Below are 26,466 nucleotides of genomic sequence, written 5' to 3'. Positions count from 1 at the left end.
GTGGGGAGAGCCTGATTACTCCACTGCCAATTAGATTCTTTCCTTTTGCAACCGTAAAGAAATCCTTAGGCCTGTAATTTGTCACCATGAAATTTTGAGTTTCCCAGCACCGCTCACTTAATGGTTTAGCATGCACTAATAATCTTTGCCTGAATCACTTATTGCAATATGGATTTTTAAAAAAGATTTTTCTAACTGTACTATTTATTCCACATTGATTCGTTGCCATTCTTAAAAAAAAAAATCTGTTTTTAACTGAGACACTTTGGCTTCTCTGAAATGCATTTCCAGCTAGAATAAATGGAAGAATAAATGTTTAATCCTTTCTTTTTAATTACCAATGTATATGTTAAAAAGTTAGTATAATGGTCATCTCTGCTGATAAGAAATAGGCTTATTTTATTTTCTTTATGGTATCATTATGGACTGTATCCATGCGTTTCAAATCAATCATAGCTATTTTTCTTTCAATGATAAAATTGTCCACCTTCAGCCAAGGAGCCCTTGGCTTCTATGCTGTTTTGATAAGACTCCATGAGTCCTTGAAAGCCTCTTTGCTTTTTTTTTTTTTTGCGGTACGCGGGCCTCTCACTGTTGTAGCCTCTCCCGCTGCGGAGCACAGGCTCTGGACGCACAGGCTCAGCGGCCATGGCTCACGGGCCTAGCCGCTCCGCGGCATGTGGGATCTTCCCGGACCGGGGCACAAACTCACGTCCCCTGCATTGGCAGGTGGCCTCTCAACCACTGCGCCACCAGGGAAGCCCCCTCTTTGCTTTTTGGTACAACAAGATCTCCTTGGCTCACTTTTCTTTTCTTTTTACAATTTGTTTATTCATTTATTTTATTTTTGGCTGCGTCGGGTCTTCGTTGCTGCGCATGGGCTTTCTCTAGTTGTAGCGCGTGGGGGTTACTCTTCATTGCGGTGCACAGGTTTCTCATTGCGGTGGCTTCTCTCATTGAGGAGCACAGGCTCTAGGCACGCAGGCTCAGTAGTTGTGGCTCACAGGCTCTAGAGCACAGGCTCAGTAGTTGTGGCACACGGGTTTAGTCGATCGGCGGCATGTGGGATCTTCCCCGACCAGGGATTGAACCCGTGTCCCCTGCATTGCAGGCAGATTCTTAACCACTGCACCACCAGGGAAGTCCCTTGGCTCACTTTTTTACATTACCTGTTTCATACTTAGAAACTGCCATAGCCTTTAAGGAACCTTGTTATCTGTGGTGAATTATATTTAGAGACCCATATCAGAGTACTAAAAAGGTTCACAGCTAGGGGTAGTTTATTCTCCCCTTCCTGAACAGAGCTAGAAAATATAATTTTTAATTAATAAAAAATCATGAGTTCATATGGTTATTTCCAATACACATTGAACATTAAATTTTTATTCAGATTATTTTATTTTATACTGATTTCTTTTTGCCTACATAAAAAGTTAAGTAATACTGCTATTAAAATTAAAACAACTAAGTAAAAGTAATACACTGAATGAAAAAATCATGGTTTTTAAATCCTTAGAATATGTCACTACAAGGTATAGTTATAAGATCAAATGGTATCAGCCCAGAAATATTAAATATAGATCAATGGAAGAAAATTAAGATGTAAGAAAGATAAAGGCATTTCAAACCAGGGATGTTTTAGTCCATTCACGGTGCTATAATAGAACACCATCGATTATGTAGCTTTTAAGCAACAGAAATTTATTTCTCATAGTTCTGGAGGTTAGAAGTTCAAGACCTAGGTGTGGGCAGATTCAGTGTCTGGTGAGGGTCTGCTTCCTGGGTCATAGACAGTGGTCTTCTCACTATAACCTCACATGGGAAGGGGGCAAGGGAGCTCTCTTGGGCCTCTTTTTACAGGGACTCTTCCCTCATGACCTAGTCACCTACTATAACCTTGTTGGTTAGGATGTCAACATATGAATTTTGCAGGGGACACACACATTCAGTCTATAAGAAGCACTGAATACAAGAACATCCAATAAATGGTATATATACGGTCAGCCACACTCAGAAAAAATCTGTTACTCTGTCAAACATACACAAAAATAAATTTCACCTGGATTCAAAAGCTAAAGTATAATAATACAATATATTAAAAACACTTTCAATCTTAAAGAAAGGAATGCTTTCCCAAACAAGATGTAAAACCCAGATTCAAGAAAGGAAAAGATTAAAGACTACCTGAAACAAAGGTATAAGATACAAGATACTGTGAGAAAATATTTTCAAACACATTATATCATTATATGATAAGGAAGAATTCCTATAAATTAATTTTTAAAGACAAAACTTGAATTTAAAATGGAAAGATGTGGACACGTAACTTACAAAAAAATAAATAAATAAATATCTGAAAAGATGGTCAGCTGCACTAATACTGAAGAAAAAACAAGCTAAAATAAAAGCAAGATACCATTTTTGGCAAAGATATTGACAAAAATTAAAATGATTCAATGTTAGCAAGGGTGCAGGAAGTAGAAATTCTAAAAAAATTATGGTGGAACTGTAAACTGGAACATCTTTTTTGAAGGGCAGTATGTTAATCAAAATGTTGAATCTTGGGACTTCCCTGGTGGCACAGTGGTTAAGATTCCACTTGCCAATTCAGGGGACATGGGTTTGATCCGTGCTCCGGGAAGATTGAACATGCCACGGAGCAACTAAGCTCATGAGCCACAACTACTGAGCCTACGCTCTAGAGCCCACGAGCCATAACTACTGAGCCCATGAGCCACAACTACTGAAGCCCACTTGCCTAGAGCTCGTGCTCCACAACAAAAGAAGCCACCACAATGAGAAGCCCACACACCACAACGAAGAGTAGCCCCCACTCATCACAACTAGAGAAAGCCTGCACGCAGCAATGAAGACCCAATGCAGCCAAAAAAATTAAATTAAAATAAAAAAATTTTTTAATGTTGAATTTTATGGCACAGTAGTTTCATTTCTAGTCATCTAACCATTAGAAACACACAGAGGCAAAATGATACATGTACAGGAACAGTCATTAAAGCATTGCTTATTATAATGAAAACTTCTGAACAACTTCATTGTCCATTGATAGGTAAATGGTCAAAAATGTGTTGTACCTTTATAATAAAAAGAAGATATATGTATACTGATTTAATGAGATATTTATAGCATAGACTATGTATGGTATGAGCCAATTTATTCTTTAAGACACATATGCAAAAATATGCAAATACTGCACATACTCTATGGATATATATACATGAGGACTCAGTTTCTGTCATATGTAGATATGAATAGATAGCACCTCTGTGTAGTATATGTGACAAGAAGAGAAATAACTAGTAGCTGGCAAAAGGATTTGTTTTACAGAGAAAGCAATTATTCTTGGAACAATAACCTGATAAGCACTTGAAATAAATAGCAAAACCCAGAGAATGGATGTTGGTTTATAACAAGGTTTCAAAGAATGGGGCAATATCCCTGTGCATGACCCAGGAGAGCAACATTCCAGAGGAGGCAGGAGGTGGCAGAACAGATGAGAGTGAGGAATGAGAAGAAAGAATCCAAGAAAGATGAGAGACAGAGGAGGGTGAAGTGATTAAGAAATACTTTAGAGAAGAGAGAATCTCTAAAATGAGATTCTGAGATGTTCATAGCATTGCTCAAAGGGATCCTTACTGGTGATGTACATCATCCAGAGAAATCTGACATAGCATAAATGTTCTATGTGGGCAAGCTATTGTAAAAAAAAAAAAAAGAAAAAAGTAAAACAGTAAACGGGGCTTATGTAACCTCTGGAAAATACAACATAAAATAGCCAAGTGTAAAGAAGACCCCTGAAAATAAAGTGACAATAAGAACAGTAAGACAATAAGAAGCCCCCAGGCATCCACAGAAATCTTATTGAAAACGGTGGAAACATGCATGGGGTAAAGTTTTAGATCCCTTGTCCAGCTCTCAATGGTCCAGGAGAACCCAGGCAACATATGATTGTATGTGCTTTTGGATTGCTTGATTTTTTTAAACTATGAAAATGTATTACTAGTGTATGAAGAGAAGGGAGGGAGGGAAGGAGGAGGGGAGGAGGGAGGGAGGAGGAGGAAAAAAAGGAAAAGAATACATGGATAGCTGGCATCCAGTAATGAACTAGAACCAGGAGCAAAGCTAGCTAAATAATGTCCAATTATCATTCACCTTCCCTCTACAAGTTCCTCCTTCAACTTTCCTATTTCAGTTAATGATACTGTTGCTTAACCAATCACTTCACCTTAAACTTTGCAATCATTTTTCATTCTCCAACCCTACATTCTTCTTCACTTCAATTAGCTGCAATGACCTGATGTATCAATCAACCTTGATTGAAAATTAAAATCCTCTTTCATCTAAAAAAAGGCATCCTCTTCACCTCAGATCTTCAGAAGGAAAGTACATGTTCTACAGAAAAAGAGGTGAGATGTTCACCTAACCAGCCAGATCAGGCATAATCAACCTTGGTAATGAAATAGTAACATATAATGCAGGCTGTTCAACCTCATATCCAATCCAGTATCATATCTCCTACATTCAGCCCCTCCTCTCTATTCTGATTGCCACTGTCGTCATTCAACTGGGGTCACTTGGACGATGAACCTTCTTACCTAGACAATGGTAGATGCCTACTAAATATTCTGGCATGTCATCTCTACCCACTTCACTCCATTCTGTGTGAAGATTCTAGGTTAATATTTGTTTCAGTCATGATTCTAGATTGTAAGCCACCAAAACTGACTTGGGCTAATTTTAGCAGAAACAGTATTGTACACAGAATATCAGAAGTCCTCAAAATCAGGTGGAAAGCTAAAGAAACAAGTTCAGGAAATTGGGAAGAATCAGAGAAGGCCAGAAAGTGGGGAATATAGTCAAGATCACGTTTTGAGAAGAGTCAGGGGAGGACTCAGCCATTGATGCCATGCCACTGGACACTCCTCACTGCCCCACCTGGATACATTGTTAACATGATAGTTTGCTTTATGTCACTACATCATTCTGTTAATCCCTAAAGTTAAAAAAAATTCATGGGAGTTTAAAATTGGCTGAGTCAAGGCCATGTGTCTTTGGCTTCAACTGGAGAGAAGAAATGTCTGCCCCCTCTTTGGTTTTCATAGTGGAAAACAGACCTCAGCCTCCAACTAATACCTCATAATAGGGACTTCCCCCAAAATAGGAATGGTGATTAGATTCTGGGTAGCCAAAAATCAAACCAGTAATGTTAACCACCATCTTCTTTAAAGGAAACCCTTACCTTTGAATTCACATTCCTTACCAGAGGAACTGGTAGAGGGAAGATGAATGATTACTGGACATTATTTAGCTGGTTTTGCTCCTACTTCTAGTTCATTACAGGATGCCAGCCAGCCATGTATTCTTTTACTTTCCCCCCTCCCTCTTTCCCTTATTTTCATACAATAGTAATACATTTTCATAGTTTAAAAAAAAACCAAGGCAATAATCACTCCATCTCCCAAACTCCCTTTTGGCTTTTTCTTCTTTTAATTGATTCTTCACTGACCACTCTTCAGTCCCATTGCACTTTTCAGATGGTTCCTTCTGCTAGTAATGATCCTTCCTTATTTCTACCTGTACAAAAGTTACACCACCTGCAAGACCTCCCCTAGCAAACGCAACCTCTTTCAAAAATCTTCCTTGTTTCCAGATAATCTCTCTGTGGTCCAAACTTATTATACTTACATTCTTCCCAATTTATATTTTAATTATTTGCATGCATTCTATCTCTCCCTCTAGATTGCAATGTCTTTAAGAACAGAGTATGATTTATTTTTCATGTTTTTACAAATATCTTTAATATAGGTGCCAAATAAATGCGGACTGATAGTGCAAATGTAGTACTCAAAAGCAGACCTAAAACATAATACTTCACAATCAGAAATTGGTTACTGAATGGCTATGGAACAAAAAGACAACGCTGTTATAACAACAGAAATGGCCTCTACTTTAAGAAAGCTTGATGTAAACATAAAAATCTGAATATAAGAAACTCTCTCTCTTTATACATTTACCTAACAAAGGTGTTCAGTTTAAAAAAGATTTACTTATAACCTTTAAAAGGTAAACATGCTAGGAGTATTAAAATATCATTTGACTTGCAAAAATATGTTATTTTAAATATCTATTATATAAAGAAAGGTACACATATACATAAATACAAAAGATGAAATCCTTTTATCAAACTCCTACTCTTCCAAAAATATCCTCTCTGGCTCTATGATCTACAAGTAAACAGAGAGGAAAAAAAAATAGAGCTGGTTTAGCAGAAAGCTACAAATGGTGATTGAAGGGTTTGGAAAAAGATCTATTAAAGGAGGTCAAGAAAATGGATATTATTCACTTTGAAGATTAAAGGTTGATTTGGGACAATTTAATAACAATCTATAAATACATGAAGGGCTCTCACACAAGGAATAATCACCAGCTACTCTCCAACTCCAATTTGGACCAGAACAAGAGAAAAATTATGTTAGATAAAGGTAAGAATTCTTGATAGTAAAATCATTTAATACTAAAATGGAGAGCTAAGGAGAGCTGTGCACTCTTGCTGCATGTGAGAGGGCTTTAAAATGTCGCTCAAAGCACACAACCTGCCCAGAGGTAAAAGAATGCAAGAGATAACCTTTCAAAGTCTTTTTCAATGTCTGGAGTCAGAAGTTTTAAATTTATTTCTCTTTTAGAAAATCTTACTGTTTTTTTAAGATTCCCTATTTAGCCTACGAAAAACTGTATTGAAAGAATAATTTTAGGACTTGGTTATATTCCAATTTTCTCCCACATCCATCTTAAAGTTCTGCCATTTTGATGATTACTTTCTGGCATCTATTTGAGTGTTAAACATTGGGAGAAGGTGAGCAAGAACATATGCAACATAAATTTTGAAATATACTATAGTTAGCTTTCTCTACATTATAGTTCTTGATAAAAGAACTACATATTGATACTTGATAAAAGAGCAACATATATATATCCTTGATAAAAGATTTAAGTATAATATATGACGAAATTTATATTACATATGCTCTTGCTCACCCTCTTCATACCCAAGAAGATTCTAGCAAAGCATGACTCCTCCACCTCCATAGCTCTACCTTCTGCCATACCCCAAAGTTGGCTTACATTTGGATCAAAGAACCCCTTCTGCCTCTGTGTTACTTCGCACAAGCTTGTTTGTAACGCTGATACAGATCCAAAAAATTAATAAACGGAGAGATGAAAATAGTGTGGAGATAGCCATGACACAACGAGCCTCAAGGTTAACCATGTTACATCTTACATTAACATTTCTATTTGTTTTCAACTACCTCCATTTTAGCAGAGGAAACTAACCAAGTATGATGAAAGTCTCAGAACTTAAAGAAAACTAGATTTTTTCCTAAAAAACTCTATACACAAACAATGTATTCAATTCAAGGAAGTTAAAGAGTTGTTAAAATAATTTTATTAGTGTATCAGTCAAATTTCTCCAAAAAAATAGGAGATACACAGAGAGATAGATTTTAAGGAATTGGCTCACAAGATTGTGTGGGCTGGCAAATGTGTATATCAGGTCAGCTGGCTGGTAACTCAGACAGGAGTTGATGGTGCAGTCCTGAGTCACAAATCTGTAGAGAAGCCTCGCTGGCTGGATATTCAGGGAGCATTTCTGTGTTACAGTCTTGAGGCACAATTCCTTCTTCTTCAGGAAATCTCGGTTTTTATTGCTAAGAACTTCAGTTGATTGGATGAGGCCCACTCATCAAAAGTGGTCTCCTTCATTTAAACTCAACAGATCTTAGGTGCTAATTATATCTGCAAAATTACAAGATGCTAATTACATCTTCACAGAAAAATCTAGACTAGTGTTTGAACAAACAACTGGGTACATAGCGTAGCTAAGTGGATGCATTAAAATATAACCAACACAAATGGGCTTCTTGTTTTTAAACAAGTAGGAGTTTTCACTGGATTTCTTTGTTCTGAAGTCCCTGAATCTCTGCAATGAACTCATCCATGATAATAAGTGTCGGTGATTTGTAAGCAATTCAATTTGTGTATTCATTCATTTAGTCAGCAAATGTTTATTGAGCATTCTTATGGCCTGGCACTGTCCTAGGCGCTAGGGATATAGAATACAGGAGCTATATTCGAGGGAGAAATCAAAAGCTTTACAGACAAGTGAAAGCTAAGAGAATTCAGCATCACCAAACCAGCTCTACAACAAATGCTAAAGGAACTTCTCTAAGTGTGAAACACAAGAGAAGAAAAGAACCTACAAAAACAAACCCAAAACAATTAAGAAAATGGTCATAGGAACATAAATATAGATAATTACCTTAAATGTGAATGGATTAAATGCTCCAACCAAAAGACACAGGCTCACTGAATGGATACAAAAACAAGACCCATATATATGCTGTCTACAAGACACACACTTCAGACCTAGGGACACATACAGACTGAAAGTGAGAGGATGGAAAAAGATATTCCATGTAAATGGAAATCAAAAGAAAGCTGGAGTAGCAATACTCATGTCAGGTAAAGGAAACTTTAAAATAAAGAATGTTACAAGAGACAAGAAAGGACACTACATAATGCTCAAGGGATCAATCCAAGAAGAAGATATAACAATTATAAATATATACGCACCCAACATAGGATACATAAGGCAAATTCTAACAGCTATAAAATAGGAATTCGACAGTAACACAATAATAGTGGGGAACTTTAACACCTCACTTACACCAATGGACAGATCATCCATACAGAAAATTAATAAGGAAACATGAGCTTTAAATGACACAATAGACCAGATAGATTTAATTGATATTTATAGGACATTCCATCCAAAACAGTAGATTACACTTTCTTCTCAAGTGTGCATGGAACATTCTCCAAGACAGATCACAACCGGGGTCACAAATCAAGCTTCGGTAAATTTAAGAAAATTGAAATCATATCAAGCATCTTTTCTGACCACAACGCTATGAGATTAGAAATAAATTCCAGGGAAAAAATGTAAAAAACATAAGCACATGGAGGCTAAACAATACATTACTAAATAACCAAGAGATCACTGAAGAAATCAAAGAGGAAATCAAAAAAATACCTAGAGACAAATGACAATGAAAACACGATGATCCAAAACCTATGGGATGCAGCAAAAGCAGTTCTAAGCGGGAAGTTTATAGCAATACAAACCTACCTCAAGAAACAAAAAAAATCTCAAACAATCTAACCTTACACTTAAACGAACTAGAGAAATAAGAACAAACAAAACCCAAAGTTACTAGAAGGAAAGAAATCATAAAGATCAGAGCAGAAATAAATGAAATAGAAACAAAAAAACCAAAAGCAAAGATCAATAAAACTAAAAGCTGATTCTCTGAAGTATAAGTGTCACTGTTTGCAGATGACATGATACTATAAATAGAGAATCCTAAAGATGCCACCAGAAAACTACTAGAGCTAATCAATGAATCTGGTAAAGTTGCAGGATACAAAATTAATACACAGAAATCTCTTGCATTGCTATACACTAACAAAGAGAGATCAGAAAGAGAAATTAAGGAAACAATCCCATTCACTACTGCAACAAAAAGAATAAAATACCTACGAATAAACCTACCTAAGAAGGTAAAAGATCTGTACTCAGAAAACTATAAGACACTGATGAAAGAAATCAAAGATGACACAGATGGTGAGGTATACCATGTTCTTGGATTAGAAGAATCAACATTGTGAAAATGACTATACTACCCAAAGCAATCTACAGATTCAATGCAATCCCTATCAAATTATCAATGGCATTTTTTACAGAACTAGAACAAAAAATTTCACGATTTGTATGGAAACACAAAAGACCCCGAATAGCCAAAGCAATCTTGAGGGGAAAAAAAATGGAGCTAGAGAAATCAGACTCCCTGACTTCAGACTATACTACAAAGCTACAGTAATCAACACAATATGGTACTGGCACAAAAACAGAAATGTAGATCAGTGGAACAGGATAGAAAGCCCAGAGATAAACCCACGCACATATGGTCAACTAATCTATGACAAGGGAGGCAAGGATATATAACAGAGAAAAGACAGTCTCTTCAATAAGTGGTGCTGGGAAAACTGGACAGCTACATGTAAAAGAATGAAATTAGAACACTCCCTAACACCATACACAAAAATAAACTCAAAATGGATTAAAGACCTGAATGTGAGACCGGACACTCTAAAACTCTTAGATGAAAACATAGGAAGAACAGTCTTTGACATAAATCACAGCAAGATCTTTTTTGACCCACCTCCTAGAGTAATGGAAATAAAACAAAAATAAACAAATGGGACCTAATGAAACTTAAAACCTTTTGCATAGCAAAGGAAAGTATAAACAAGACGTAACGGCAACCCTCAGAATAGGAGAAAATATTTGCCAATAAATCAATGGACAAAGGATTAATCTCCAAATTATATAAACAGCTCATGCAGCTCAATAATAAAAAAACAAACAACCCAATCAAAAAATGGGCAGAAGGGCTTCCCCGGTGGCACAGTGGTTGAGATCCCCCCTGCCGATGCAGGGGACACGGGTTCATGCCCCGGTCTGGGAAGATCCCACATGCCGCAGAGCGGCTAGGCCCATGAGCCATGGCCGCTGAGCCTGCGCGTCCGGAGCCTGTGCTCCGCAACGAGAGAGGCCACAGCAGTGAGAGGCCCGCGTACCACAAAAAAAAAAAAAAAAGGGCAGAAGACCTAAACAGACATTTCTCCAAAGAAGACATACAGATGTCCAAGAGGTAAGACAGAAAGGGAAAAATTTCGTATATTAACACATATATGTGGAATCTAGAAAAATAGTACAGATGAACTGGTTTGCAAGGCAGAAATAGAGACACAGATGTAGAGAACAAACATATGGACACCAAGTGGGGAAAGTGGGGGTGGGGGGATGAACTGGGAGACTGGGATTGACATATATACACTAGTATGTATAAAATAGATAATAAAAACCTGCTGTATTAAAAAAAAGAAATGCAGAAGTTAGACAAGGCCCTTGTCATCATGGACCTTATATTTATCTTGTTTAGAGTAGTTACTACCACTCAATATTATACTTTATATCTACTTGCTTATTTATTATTTTAACCCCACAGTAACATCAATATCAATAAGCTGGGGACATTATCTGGGTTTTTTTATTGCTTTATGCCCAGCACATCCAGTTTCAGATATATAATAGGTAATCAAGACACGTGCTAAATGAATTAATTAATGGTCCAGTACATCTTGCAGATGATAAATCAAAGACCCAGAGAAGTTGACTTATTTAAAGTCATACAATTTTAATTATTCAACCAGGAATAGGCCACAAATATCCAGGCTCAAATATCTTTCAATAAACCACACATATAGGGCTTCCCTGGTGGCGTAGTGGTTGAGAGTCTGCCTGCCGATGCAAGGGACACGGGTTCGTGCCCTGGTCCAGGAAGCTCCCACATGCCGCGGAGCAGCTGGGCCCGTGAGCCATGGCCGCTGAGCCTGCACGTCCAGAGCCTGTGCTCCGCAGCGGGAGAGGCCACAACAGTGAGAGGCCCACGTACCACAAAAAAATAATAATAATAAAATAAAATAAACCACACATATAAAAGGTACATTCAATAAACATTTGTAAAAACCACGTTGCTTTATGAAAATAATGGTCCCAACAAAGAGCAATTACACTGATGAATTAGTCCAAGAGTATCACTCATTTTTCATCATATTCCTTCCTCCACTAATTTAATGTCTATTTGACCACTTTCTTCAATCTTGAATTTAAAAATATAGCCTTGGGACTTCCCTAGTGGCACAGTGGTTAAGAATCCGCCTGCCAATGCAGGGACACGGGTTCAAGCCCTGGTCTGGGAAGATCCCACATGCCACAGAGCAACTAAGCCCGTGCACCACAACTACTAAGCCCGCACTCTGGAGCCCCTCCAACCACGACTACTGAGCCTGTGTGCCACAACTAATGAAGCCCATGCACCTAGAGCCCATGCTCCGCTACAAGAGAAGCCACTCCAGAGAGAATGTGGTGCATGTGCACCACACGGAAGAGTAACCCCTGCTCGCCGCACACACACAGCAACAAAGATGCAACACAGCCAAAAATACATAAACAAAAATAAAAATAAATTTGTAAAAAAAAAATTGTTTTTTAATTAAAAAATAAAAAGACAGCCTTGGTATTTTAGAACAAAGGTATAACAACTGGAACTCCACTGACAACTGTAAATTAGTACAAACAGTTTGAGTCCTAATATAAATAAATTACTCTATCAACCTACACTGCCTATCTTTGATACACATAGTTTAGAACTTAAACTAAACTGTAATAGCTTGACAGTCCATCTCAAGTTTTCTCCAACAATAACCCTGCTTTCCTATTGGAAATTCATTTCATGAGGTGGAAACGGAAAAAGTACTCAAACTTCTACATTCCCTTTTGCACCCTGGGAGCAGGGAGGGGACCACACCCAGAACAAGTCATGCAAAGTACTCCAGAAATTGTTTCAAAGAAGCTATATGGCCTGAGGAGGGCTGATCAGAGGCCATCTGCGAGGTTCCTCTAAAGCCAGTAAGTATAAGAACCCAAACAGTTGAAGCTGCTGGCAACAGTCTTTTCAATCATGTGGAGAGAACTAGCCTATAAACAAAGTCATTTTAGTAGAGAGAAAAACTGAAAAATGGGAGAATGAGAAACCTAATAATATACCTTGAGGGTCCAGATCCAGTTGTGCCTGAATTTCAGATTTTCAATTACATGGGTCAATAAATATATTTTTTAATTTAAGAACATTTATAAGAAAAGCTCTGATAAATATAGTCCTACAAGTGTAAGCTCTATAAATGTTTAGATTTTGATTCACTGCTATATCACCAGCATCTACAATGGTACCTTATCATCTAGAAGGCATTCAATAAACAGTTGAAAAAAAAAATAAATAAATAAATAAACAGTTGAAATAATGGATCCAGTGTCTATGGTGTCTAAGTCATCATGGTTAAAAAGTACAAAGAAAGTCAAGCCAAGATCCCTGTCACTGATATAAATCACACAGCCCAAAAGCACTACCACACACTGATATCTGTTATCTCATTCATCTTAACAACACAGGAGACAGTCATTATTATCCTCATTTCACAAATGAGGAAATTGAACTCAGAGAGGCTAATTAATTTGCCCAAGGTCATATAGTAAGCGATGGAGTGGGGATTGAATCTCAGGTGTTCTGTCTGACTCTAATGTCTACATGTGTCTCTATAATTACAATACTATACTATTGTATTTTAAGAATATTTATCAATGTCATTAGTCATTTGACACAACAGAGCAACTTTAACCCAACTTTTTTTTTTTAAATAAAAATTTCAAAGAACTAAAGGTCAAACGACTTGCACCAATTCAAGCAGCAAGAATAAAAAGGCTGTTTAAGCCTGTCTTAATCAATTTTAGCTGCTATAATAGAATACTATAGACTGGAGAGCTTAAATAGCAAACATTTATTTCTCACAGTTCTGGAGGCTGGGAAGTCCATGATTAAGGTGTTGGCAGATCCAGTGTCAGATGAAAGCCTGCAACCCCTTTTACTGATGGCCACTTTTTTGTTGTATCCTTACATAGGAGAGAGAGAAAGAGAGAGAGTATGGGAGAGAAGGCAAGCTCTGGTGTCTCTTCTTATGAGGGAACTAATACCATTCACGAGGGCTCCCAAAGACCCCCAAACCTAATACCATCACATTGGACGTTACAATTTCAATATAAAATTTTGAGGGGACATAAACATTCAGTTCATAACAAGTCCCCTGGATCATATACATGTCAAGCCATTTTCTGAGCACTAAAATAAAAGAATACACTGAAAGCTAAATTACATACAAAGAATGTTCTTGGCCACTAATGGAAGATTAGATTTAGGACATCACTTAAAAGTAGTAAAAAGTTGACTAATAATTAGTGGATAGCTCTTCCCATAGTCCTATACCCAAATGTATGAATGTTTACAGGCAATTTGGTGATTTTGAATATGATTGTGTACAATTTGTCATCACTCACATTGTATAAATACTTGTATCTCTCATTATTGAAGTTGAAGTCAAGAATTTTGGTTCCAAAAGATATATGATAGCCTTCTAGTATCAAATCTTTCCAGTTCTCCTCCTAAAATTCACATGGAGCAAAGGCAATAATAAAGTTGAAAAATTATTATCTTTTAGCAAAAGTAGGAGACAGAGAAAAATCCAAAATTCACGAGATATCTGTAAGCATGGCCAGAAACTCCTCAAAATAGCAAAATTGACTGGGGGACCTAAGACAGAACACTCAGAAAATATAAGGGTAGAAAAGGAAGTATAAAGTTAACATATGTAGAGAGACTAATGAAAAGTTAGGGTTGTAAAAGGTGGTTAAAGATAAAAAAAATCATCAGCAAATATTCAACCCGAGATAGACAGAACCTCACACGAACGGGAAATGCAATAAGTTGGTCAAACAAAAAACAAACTAGAAAACATAGAATATCAATAAACTCCAGATTCTGGGTAAATACTACTTAAGATACAACCAGCCAGAACAGAACCAGAGAAAGAGGCAAATGGGCATCGGGATAAAACAGGAAGTTCTAGGTCTTGGACCAGAAAGATTTCAGAAATTTCCCACAAATAACCAGTTCCAGAAGGAGAGAGCCTTACACTAAAAGGAAACTTGTAGAGCAGCCTCCTGAATAAACAGAACAGAACTGCTGAGGCAGTGAAAGCAGGGAAGAGAGAAAATCTTGATGTGTGATGCTGAACAACGGGTAAAGTGAGCCCCTCGCCTTGTTAAGTCAAAGGCTGAGAGGAGACGTGGCACCCAGAAAGAGGGGCTATATTTTCAATACCTGACTCAGGCTGCAGAGGAGAGAAGCCTTGAATAATGAAACCTGGAAAGTCCTTTTCTGATTAAATCCACCCTAAAATAATCTCCTATCACTAGTTCAGGAAAATCCATCTGATTCAAAATACATAACATAAAATAAATTTGGTCTGGTTCCATACAAGCAAAGGATGAAAATGAGTAACTAAAATTTTCAATAACTAATGAAAACTCATCAAAAATTTTTGTTTTGAAGCAGATGAAAATTTTAACATTAACATTCCCAAGTGAACTTTTTAAAAAACACTCCTTCAGGAAGCAACAGCAGTTATGAAAGAACATAAAACAGAAATGGGAGAATTCATAGGAAAAAGAACGAGAAAATAGAAGCGTATGCAGAATTCAAGAAAAAACTGGAAAAAGTACAATTTTAGAAATAAAGACAAAGTTATAAGAGCCACAGCAGAAAGTAGACACTACAGAATGATCAGTAACAGAGTATTTTTTTAAGTTAAATGTGAATAAAATAAAACAGATATTGAAAAAGAGAAGAAAGGTCTGGAGAGAAGCAGATAGACATAGAAGAGAAGGAAATCCAACATGTATTTGAATCCCTGAAAAGAAGACCAAGATAAGGGAATAAAGTAATATTCAAAAGTTTAATTAAGAAAATTATCTGTGACAGTTTAAAAAAAGACATTAAATGAAGAATAAATGTCCTGAAATGGCACACTATGTACCTGGATAAACACCCAGGCCAACACCAAATATTTCCCAGTAAAATTATTAGAAATCAAACAGAAAGATAGATTTGGGCATTCAGCAAACAGATCAAGACATGCATAATACATAGGAAAATAGAACAGGACTCAGAGGCAAAAAATACACAAATCAATTATCACTGCAAAGTAAAGGAGCTATTACAGTGGAGGATTACTGGACTGAATGTCAATATTATGACATAGTATGAGTGTGTTTCGTGTTTGGTAATTGCAATCATTGTTGCCTTTGTTGTGGTCATCCATTTACAATGCTTGGTGTCAGTTTATTTATCTCTTGTAAAAATAAAATACAGTGTGTGTGTGTGTGTTTCAAGAAAGCAGTTAGACAGATGTGTAGGGAATGCAGGAGAGAAGTCTAGGCCAGATATGCAATTTGGAAGTCAACAGTATATAGATGGAAATTTACGCCGTAAAACAGTACTTTTTCTTTTACTCTGAAAGGATGAATGGTTCACTAATCTTTTATATGTAAAATTATAATCCTCATTTAAGTGTGTATTAAAAACTGCCCTTCAATCTGAATGCCCTTACACTAACTGCTTTCGGGAGTGTTGTGTTTTATAGAGTATTGTTTTTCCATAATAGAATATTGCCTAACCTAGATTAATAGAGCTGTGAACACAGATAAAAATATCTGGTACAATAAAATTATGTAACTCATTCATTTAAAAAAAAAACAGAATAGCATCAAATTTCTCACTGCAACATCAACACCAAAAAACAGCAAATATGTACAAGATACTCAAAAGGAAAATACAAGATAAGCATTTTATTTACATCTAAGATCCCCTTTAAGTATAGAGGTATGAAAGAACCCAGGGAGCATTTCTCCAATTGCCCTTTCTGGGGAATCTATTATGGAATGATATCTAGACAATCAAGAATTTATTGGAGAAACTTTGCTGAAAGGAATGATCATGCACAATAATTATACTTTAAAAAACTGAGACTAAAATGTGGGGATAAGAATGAAAGACTAGCATGCAAATATTAAACATGATCTGGCAATATAAAAATAGCACAAACTAGAGTGATGTCAGCAAATGGCAGAAGTTTCCAGCCTTCATTCCCCCACAGAAACACTATTTTAACAACCAGACATGGAAAAAAATATCTTCATGAGAGCAATGGAATCCAGGTGAGAGATTACAGCAAACAAGTGGAGCACAGAAATGAGAACAGATGCACTGAAGAGAGTAGGAAGGACAGTTTCACTTTATCTGCATCACTGCTTTTTCAAAAGTGCACAGTGCAGTGCCAAGAGTGATCCCTTTAGCCTGGGAAGTCTCTCATGGGGGAAAGAAAGTAAAGCGGGCTTCCAACTTTGTGACAGATCCAGGCTCCAGGCCCACAGCCAGAGATATCAATACCAGGCCCACTCACCTGCAGATACTAGTACAGAGCCAACCTGACTGCAGATACCATCACAAGCCCTACCCATGGAATTTGGTACCTGGCCCACTCACAGACCCCAGCACCAGGCCCACCTGTGAACCCTGGCACATACCCACCCACCCACAGATCCCAACAGCAGGCCCACTCATGGACTCTACCTGCCAGACTGCCAAGAATCTCCACCTGAGCTGACTGGTTAAGGTTTTTCCCTGCCAAAGCCAATCTATACATACTAGAAGAGGACATTACTTCTTCAAATGTATAGGTACCAAAGCAAAGCTAAAAGGATCATAAAGAATCAGGGAACCATGAAACTACCAAAGAAACAAAATAAAGCTCTAACAGTCAAACCTAAAAAAAAGTTTTTAAATAATAAATAAGTAAAAATTTTAAAAAGATAATAAAAATAAAAAATAAATTTTTAAAAAATTTTAAAAAGGAGATCTGTGAACGGAAAAGAATTAAAAATAATTGTCTTAAGGAAGCTCAGTGAGCTAGATGAAAACAGAGACAGACAATGAAACAAAATCAAGGAAACAATATATGAAATCAGAAGTTCAACAAAGAGATAGAAATCATAAAAAAGAAACAAATTGTGAGCTGAAGAATACAATGACCAAATTGAAAAATTCAGTACAAAGTTTCAACCACAGACTTGATCAAGGCAAAGAAAGAACCAATTAGCTCAAAAGCAAATTATCTGAAATTACACAGTAAGAGGAACAAAAAGAAAAAGTATAAAAAAGAGTGAAGAAAGCCTATGGGAATTATATGATACCATCAAAACAATCAATGTACACATTATGGAAGTCCCAGATGGAGAAGAGAAAGTCACAAGTTTAAATAATCTTATTTAAAGAAATAAAGACTGAAAAATTCCCAAATCTGGGGAGAGAAATGTAAATAAAATTCATGAAGCCTAAAAGACTCCAAAGAGGTTAATAAGAAGAAATCTACAATGAAAAACATTAAAATTAAACCATCAAAAGTCAAAGACAGAGAATTGTGAAGTCAGGAAAAGTGACTCATCACATACAAGGAAATGCCCAAAAGACTATCAGTGGATTTCTCAGGAGAAACCTTGCAGTCCAGGAAAAGAGTAGGATGATATTCAAAGTGCTGAAAGGAAAAAATGGCCAACCAAGAATATTATACATGGAAATTTATCATTTAAAATTGAAGAAGAGATAAAGACTTTCCCAGAAAAACAAAAACTGAGGGAGTTCATCATCACTAGACCTGCCTTGAATAAAAGGTTAAAGGGAGTTCGTCAAGTTGAAAAAAAAGTACACTAAACAGAAACACAAAAGCACATGAAAGTATATATCTCTCTGGTAATGGTAAATATTTAGAGAAGTACAGAATAATGTAATACTGTAAGAGTGGTGAAAAAATCACTTTTAACCCCAGTACAAAAGTTAAAAGACAAAAGTATTAAGAATAACTATAATCACAAAAATTGGTTAATGGATACATCATATAAAAAGAAGTAAATTCTGACATCAAAAATATAAAGTGTAAGGAGGAGTACATGTGTAGATTTAAAAGTTAACAAAAAACTCATCTTTATTCTACATACCAGATGACAGTTCATGTATCTTTCTTTCACAAACTTCACTTTATACTTTTTAACCTTCAATTCTGTTGCCTTGCAAAAGAAATATGTGGGATTTAATTTTTTTTAATTTTAGAATATGTTATTAGCTGAATAAATAGAGGCTACTCATTTACTAAAAATTGATTTTGCTTTCAGAGACTGTGTACAGTTTTTGTATGCAGTTGAAATTAAGTTGTTATCAGTTTAAATTAGGCTATGATAACAATAAGAAGTTTTATGCAAGCCTCATGGTAAACACAATGAAAAAACTTATTGTAGATACAAAAAAGGTAATGAGAAAAAAAATCAAATCATCAAAATACAAGAAAGGAAGTGAGAAACAAAAGAACTATGAAACATACAGAAAACAAAAAATTTCCTTTTATCAATGTTTCATAGTTTTCAGCAAATAGATCTTTTACCTCCTTGGCTAAGTTTATCCTAGGTATTTTGTTTTTTTGATGCAATTTTAAAGGATTGGGGTGTTTTTACTTTCTCTTTCTGGTATTTCAATATTAGTGTACAGAAATGCAACAGATTTCTGTGTATTACTCTTATATCCTACAACCTTGCTGAATTCATTTATTAGTTCTAATAGTTTTTGGGTGGAGACTTTACAGTTCTCTACATAGAGTATCATGTCATCTGCAAATAGTGACAGTTTTACCTCTTCCTTTCCAATTTTCATACCTTTTATTTCTTTTTATAAAAGAAATAAAAATTAAAAAATTTTAAATTGTTATTATAATTTTAAAAATTATAAAACACTGATGAAAAAATTAAAGTACACACAACTAAATGGAAAGACATCTCATGTTCATGGATTAGAAGAATTATTGCTAAAATGTCCATTCTACCCAAAGTAATCTACAGACTCAATGCAATTCCTATCAGAATGTCAATGGCATTCCTCACAGAAGCAGAAAAAAATATCCTAAAATTCATATGGAACCAAAAAACACCCTGAATAGCCAAAGCAATTTTGAGCAAGAAAAACAAAGTCTGAAGGCATCACACTTCCTGATTTCAAAATTTTAACAAAACTAGAGCAGTCAAAAGAGAATAGTACGGACACAAAAGATATACAGGCCAATAGAACAGAATAGAGAACTCAGAAATAAACCCATTTATATAGCCAACCCATCTTTGAAGAGAGTGCCAAGAATATACAATGGAGAAAGAATAGTTTATTCAATAAATGGTGGTGGAGAAACTGGATATCCACATGCAAAGGAATGAATTTGGACCCCTATCTTACATCATACACAAAACTCAACTTCAAATGAATTAAAGACTTAAGTGTAACTCATGAAGTTATAAAATTCCTAGAAGAAAACATAGGGTAAAATCTTCTTGACATTGGCTTTGGCAACTATTTCTTGGATACAACACCAAAAACACCTGGAACAAAAGCAAAAATAGACAAGTGGAATTATGTCAAACTAAAAACTTCTGCACAGCAAATGAAAATATCAAGAAAATTACAAAACAGAAGCAGACTCACAGACTTAGAAAACAAACTTACGGTTACCAAACGGGAAAGGTGGGGGGAGGGATAAATTGGAAGTTTGGGACTGACATATACACACTACTATATTTAAAATAGATAACCATCAAGGACCTACTGTTTAGCACAGAGAACTCTGCTCAGTATTCTGTAACAACCTAAATAGGAAAAGAATTTGAAAAAGAATAGATACATGTATATGTATAACTGAATCACTTTGCTGTACACTTGAAACTAACACAACATTGTTAATCAACTATACTCTAATATAAAACTTTTTTTTAAAAAAAGGCAATCTAAGAGTAGGAAAAAATATTTGCAAACCATATGTCTTACAGAGTTAATGTCCAAAATATGTAAGAAACTTCTACAACTAAATAGCAAAATAAACAAACAAAACCTGAGTTTAAAATGGGCAAAGGACCTGAAAAGACATTTTTCAAATTACATTCAAATGGATAACAGGTATATGAGAAGGTGTTCAACATCACTAACCATCAAGGAAATGAGAATCAAAACCACACTGAGATATCACTGCATGCATGTTAGGATGGCAATTATCAAAAGGACAAGCAATAACGAATGTTGGCAAGGATGTACGGAAAAAAAAAAAAGGGAACCCTTGTACATTGTTGGTAGGAATGACAATTGGTACAGCCACTATGGAAAACAGTATGGAGGTTCATCAAAAATTTTGAAATAGACCACTTTATATTATCCAGCAATCCTACTTCTGGGTATACATCCAAAGGAATTGAAATCAGTATCTCAAAGATGTATCTGCATTCCCATATTCATTTAAACATTATTAACAACAGCCAAAACATGGTAGCAACTTAAATGTCCATTGACAGAAGAATGAATGAAGAAAATGTGGGTGATGTCAACATCATGGTGGTATGAGATGCTCCTTTTTTCTCTCCCCTTTAATCTACAAGCAATAAAATATCCATAACTCAACAAGGTGCCTCTGCCCAAAACATCATGACGCTGAAGAATTCCACACATCTATACTTTTAAGGTACGTGGACTAGAATATATAGAAGAGGTGGAACCAAGGGAACAACAGAGGCAGTGTCTGAGATTTTTAAACCCCCAGCTGCAGCAGCTGAACCCTCAGCCCAAAGAGAGTCCGGTAGCATCAGTGGAGGTGTCACACATGACTCTGGCTTTTAGGCTGTGGTGGCACCCATAGCCATGGGGAACTGGACAGCAGTGACAACAGCGCATGCAATCCTACCCCTCCAGCTGTGAAGGTGCCCGTGACTCCCATCCCCACCCCCCAACAACAACAGCTCCCACAAACCCAACAACCCTGGATACAGCAAAGGCACCTGTGACCCTGGCATCCCTCCTCACCTTCCCCCTCCCCTACAGTGACAGAGCTCGCAACCCAGGAGACCCCCAACATGACACAGGTGCCCACCATCTTGGTGCCCCAGACAAGGACTCCAGCAACATCGGCAGTAGCAGAGCACCATCAACCCTGGGGGCACAAGCAGGGACACCAGGGCACTAGGCAACACTTCTGGCAGAGGTGGTGGAAGGTGGAAAGTACTGATTCCCAAATATAACCAGAGGCTCGGGTAAGAGGAATCAAAAACTTGTGCTATACTACCACCTACTGGAAAACAAAAGAAAAGCCTCTAACTACTAACCTGTTGAATCGTTAGAATCAAGTGTAAAGGAAAAAAAAAAAAAAAAAGAGGTTTTACCTAAAGAAAGATGTTCACTATTTCAAATGCACCAGCAGAGGAACAACTCATCAAGCACCAGGAAGAACCACAGTAACATGATATCACAAAAAGAAAAAGACAATTCTCCAGAAACCACACTTAAAATCATGGAATACTGCAATCTAACTGATCAAGAATTCAAATAGCTGTCATGAAGAAACTCAATGAGCTACAAGAACTCAGAAAGCCAAGAGCTCAGGAATAAAATTAGTGAACAGAAGGAATACTTTACCAAAGAGATTGAAACTCTAAAAAAGATTCAACCAAACAGAGATTCTGGAGCCGAAGAATTCAATAAATGAGATGAAGAACACATTAGAAAGCACTGGAAATAGAGCAGGCCATGTGGAAGAGAGAATCAGTGAGCTCAAAGGCAGAAATCTAGCAATGATACAGGTAGAAGAGGAGAGAGAATTAAGATCTAAAAAAATAAAGAAATATTATGAGAACTATCTGACTCTATTAGGAAGAGCAACATTAGATAATAGGTATCCCAGAAGGAAAAGAGAAGGAGAAGGGAGCAGAGAGTCTATTTAAAGAAATAATAGCTAAGAACTTCCGAAACCAAGGGAAGGAACTAGATATACAAATCCATTAAACTAAAAGAACACTTAATTAACTCAACACAAAAAGACCTTCTCCGAGACATATTAACACTGTCAAAAGTCAAAGACAAAGATAGAATTTTAAAAGTAATCAGGGAAAAAAAATGATAGTAACAAACAAAGAAATCCTCATTAGGCTATCAGGAGATTTCTTAGCAGAAAATCCAAGCCGGGAGGGAGTGAAATGACATTATAGAAATACAGAAGGATAAAAAACTGTCAGCCAAGAATAATCTATCCATATAGTTATCATTCAGATATGAAGGAGAAATAAAGTTTTCCCCAGACAAATAAAAGCTGAGGGAATTCATCAACACTAGACCTGCCTTACAAAAAAATATTGAAAGGAGCTCTTTTACTAGAAACAAAAAGGCAAAAGTATACAAAACTTTGAGTATGGTGATGAATAGACAAAAATCAGGAAATTGCAACTGTGTATCAGAATAAGTTTTTAAACACTTTATTAGATCATAAAGGTTAAAGGAGGGAAAGCAGTAAAAATAACTATAGCTATTTCAATTTGGTAACAACTTATAACATAAAAAGGGATAATTTGAGACAACATAAAAAACGGGGAAGAGGAAAAGGACAGAACCCATACAGGCAAATGAAGATAAGATGCTATCATCAGAAAAAGGACTATTTTATCTATAAGAAATTTTATACAAATCTAATCGTAACCACAAAACATAAATCTAGAGCAGAGACACAAAACATAAAAAATAGGAAACTGAAAAACATCATATAACACCACCAAACTGACAAACACAAGGAAAAATAATCAAAGGAGGTATAGAGCAATCTTTAAAAAAAAAGATAAAATGACAGTACTAAGCTCTCACTTATCAATAATCACCCTAAATGTCAATGGATAGAATTCATCAGCCAAAAGACACAGAGGGGCTGGAAGAATAAAAAAACGAGACCTGGGGCTTCCCTGGTGGCGCAGTGGTTGAGAGTCCGCCTGCCGATGCAGGGGACACGGGTTCGTGCCCCGGTCCGGGAAGATCCCACATGCCGTGGAGCGGCTGGGCCCGTGAGCCATGACCACTGAGCCTGCGCGTCCGGAGCCTGTGCTCCGCAATGGGTGAGGCCACAGCAGTGAGAGGCCCACGTACAGACAGAAAAAAAAAAAAAACGAGACCCAACTATATGCTGTTTTCACAAGACTAATCTCTGCTCTAAAGACAAACATAGACTCCAGGTGAAGCAATGGAAGATGATACTCCAGGCAAATGGTAGTCAAAAAAAGCAGTAGCCATACTTATATCAGACAAAATAGACTTCAAACCAAAAAAGGTAAGAAAAGACAAGGATGGACATTATATAAAGGCAAAGGAGACAATTTTTCAAAAAGACATAATAGTTATTAATATATATATGCACTAACACTGGAGCACCAAAATATATAAAGCAAGTAGTAATAGATTTAAAGGGAGAGATTGACAGCAACACAATAAAAGTAGGGTACATTAACACCCCACAACCATCGATGGATTGGTCATCCAGATAGAATGTCAACAAGGAAACAGCTGCTTAAATGAAACATTAGGCCAGATAGATTTAATAGATTTATATAGAACATTCTATACAAATGCAGCAGAAGGCACATTCTTCTCAAGGGTACATGGAAAATTCTCAAGGATAGACCATCTATTGGTACACAAAATAAGTCTCAGTAAATTTAAGAAGATTTAAATCATGTCAAGCTTCTTTTCCAGTCGCAATGATATAAAACTAGAAATCAATTACAAGAAGAAAGCTGGAAAAATCACGAACATGTGGAAACTAGACAACAAGCTACTGAACAACCACTGGGTCAACAAAGAAATCATGGAAGAAATTTTTAAAAACCTGAAGACAAATGAAAATGAAAATACAACACACCAAAATCTGTGGGATGCAGCAAAGTGGTACTAAGAGGGAAGTTAACAGCAATACAGGCCTACCTCAAGAAACAAGAAAATTCTCAGATAAACGAGCTAACTTTACAATTAAAGGAACTAAAAAAGAGCAAAAGAAGCCCATAGTCAGTAGAAGGAAGCAAAGATACTAAAGATTAGAGTGGAAATAAATGAAATGGAGACTAAAAAGAAATAGAAAAGATCGATGAAACTAAGAGTTGGTTCTTTGAAAAGATAAACAAAATTGACAAACCTTTAGCTAGACTCACTAAGAAAAAAAGAGAGAATGGTCTGATAACTATAATCAGAAACAAAAGAGGATAAGTAACAATGGATGCCCCAGATATACAAAGAATTATAAAAGTATTATGAACAACTATACACCAAGAAATTGGGACAATGTAGAGGAAGTGAACATATTCTTAGAATCATACAATCTTCCAAGACTGAATCACGAAGAAATAGAAAATGTGAATAGACCAATCACTAGTAAGGATATTGACACAGTAATCAAAAACTCCCCAAAACAAAAGCCCAGGACCAGACAGCTTTACAGATGAATTCTACCAAACATTCAAAGAAGATTTAATACCTATCCTTCTCAAACTCTTCCAAAATATTGAAGAGGAAGGAACACATCCTAACTTATTTTACTAGACAAACATTACAAAAACCAGGAACAGACAACACAAAAAAAGAAAATTACAGGCCAATATCTGATGAACATAGAGACAAAACTCTTCAACAAAATATTATCAAACCTAATAAAAGGATCATATACATGATCAAGTGGGACTTCTTTCAGAGATTCAAGAATGGTTCAACATCTGCAAATCTATCAACATGATACACCACATTAACAAAATGAAGATAAAAATCATTAAAAAAAAAAAAAAAAAAAAAAAAAAAAAAAAAAAAAAAAAAATCATGTGATCTCAATAGATGCAGAAAAAGCATTTGACAAGATTCAACATCCATATATGATTTTTAAAAAAACACTCAATGAAATAGGCATAAAAAGAACATACCTCCACATAATAAAGGCCATATATGACAAACCCATTGCTAACATCGTTCTCAATAGTGAAAATCTGAAACCTATCCTTCTAAGATTAGGAACAAGACAAGGACGCCCACTGTCACCACTTTTATTCAACATAGTATTGGAAGTCCTGGACACAGCAATCAAATAAGAAAAATAAATAAAAGAATCCAGATTGGAAAAGATAAAGTAAAACTGTCACTATTTATAGATATAACATGATTTTATATATATGGAAAACCCTGAAGACTCCACCAAAAATCTGTCAGAAATAATAACCAAATACAGTAAAGCTGTAGGGTACAAAATCAATACACAGAATCAGTTGTGCTTTTATACACTAACAATGAACTAGCAGAAAAGTAAATTAAGAAAACAATCCCATTTACAATTACAACAAAAAGAATAAAATACCTAGAAATAAATTTAACCAAGGAGGTGAAAAGGCTGTACACTGAAAAGTATAAGACACTGTTGAAAGAAATTAAAGAAGACACAAAGAAATGGAAAGATGTTCCGTGATCATGGATTGGAAAAAGTAACAGTGTTAAAATGTCCATATTACCTAATGCAATCTATAGATTCAGTGCAATCTCTATAAAAATCCCAGTGACATTTTTCACAGAAAAAAAAAAAAAAATCCTGAAATTGATATTGAACCACAAAAGACCCCAAATAGCCAAAGCAATCCTGAGAAAAAAGAACAAAGTTGGTGGTAACACATGCACAGATGTTTAAATTATATTACAAAGCTATAGTAATCAAAACATCATGATATTGGTAGAAAAACAGATACAGAGATCAACAGAACAGAATAGAGAGCCCAGAAATAAGCACACATTACAACAAAGAAGCAAAGAACATGCAATGGAGAAAGAATAGTCTCTTCAATAACTGGTGCTGGAAAAATGGGACAGACACATGCAAAAGAATGAAACTAGACCACTATCTTATACCATACACAAAAATCAACTCAAAATGGATTAAAGATTTGAATGTAAGACCTGAAAC

This window comes from Neophocaena asiaeorientalis, unplaced genomic scaffold (genome assembly GCF_003031525.2).
Source record: "Neophocaena asiaeorientalis asiaeorientalis breed wild unplaced genomic scaffold, Neophocaena_asiaeorientalis_V1.1 scaffold36, whole genome shotgun sequence".
NCBI classification, from domain to species: domain Eukaryota; kingdom Metazoa; phylum Chordata; class Mammalia; order Artiodactyla; family Phocoenidae; genus Neophocaena; species Neophocaena asiaeorientalis.
Note: the sequence above shows the minus strand (reverse complement) of the source record.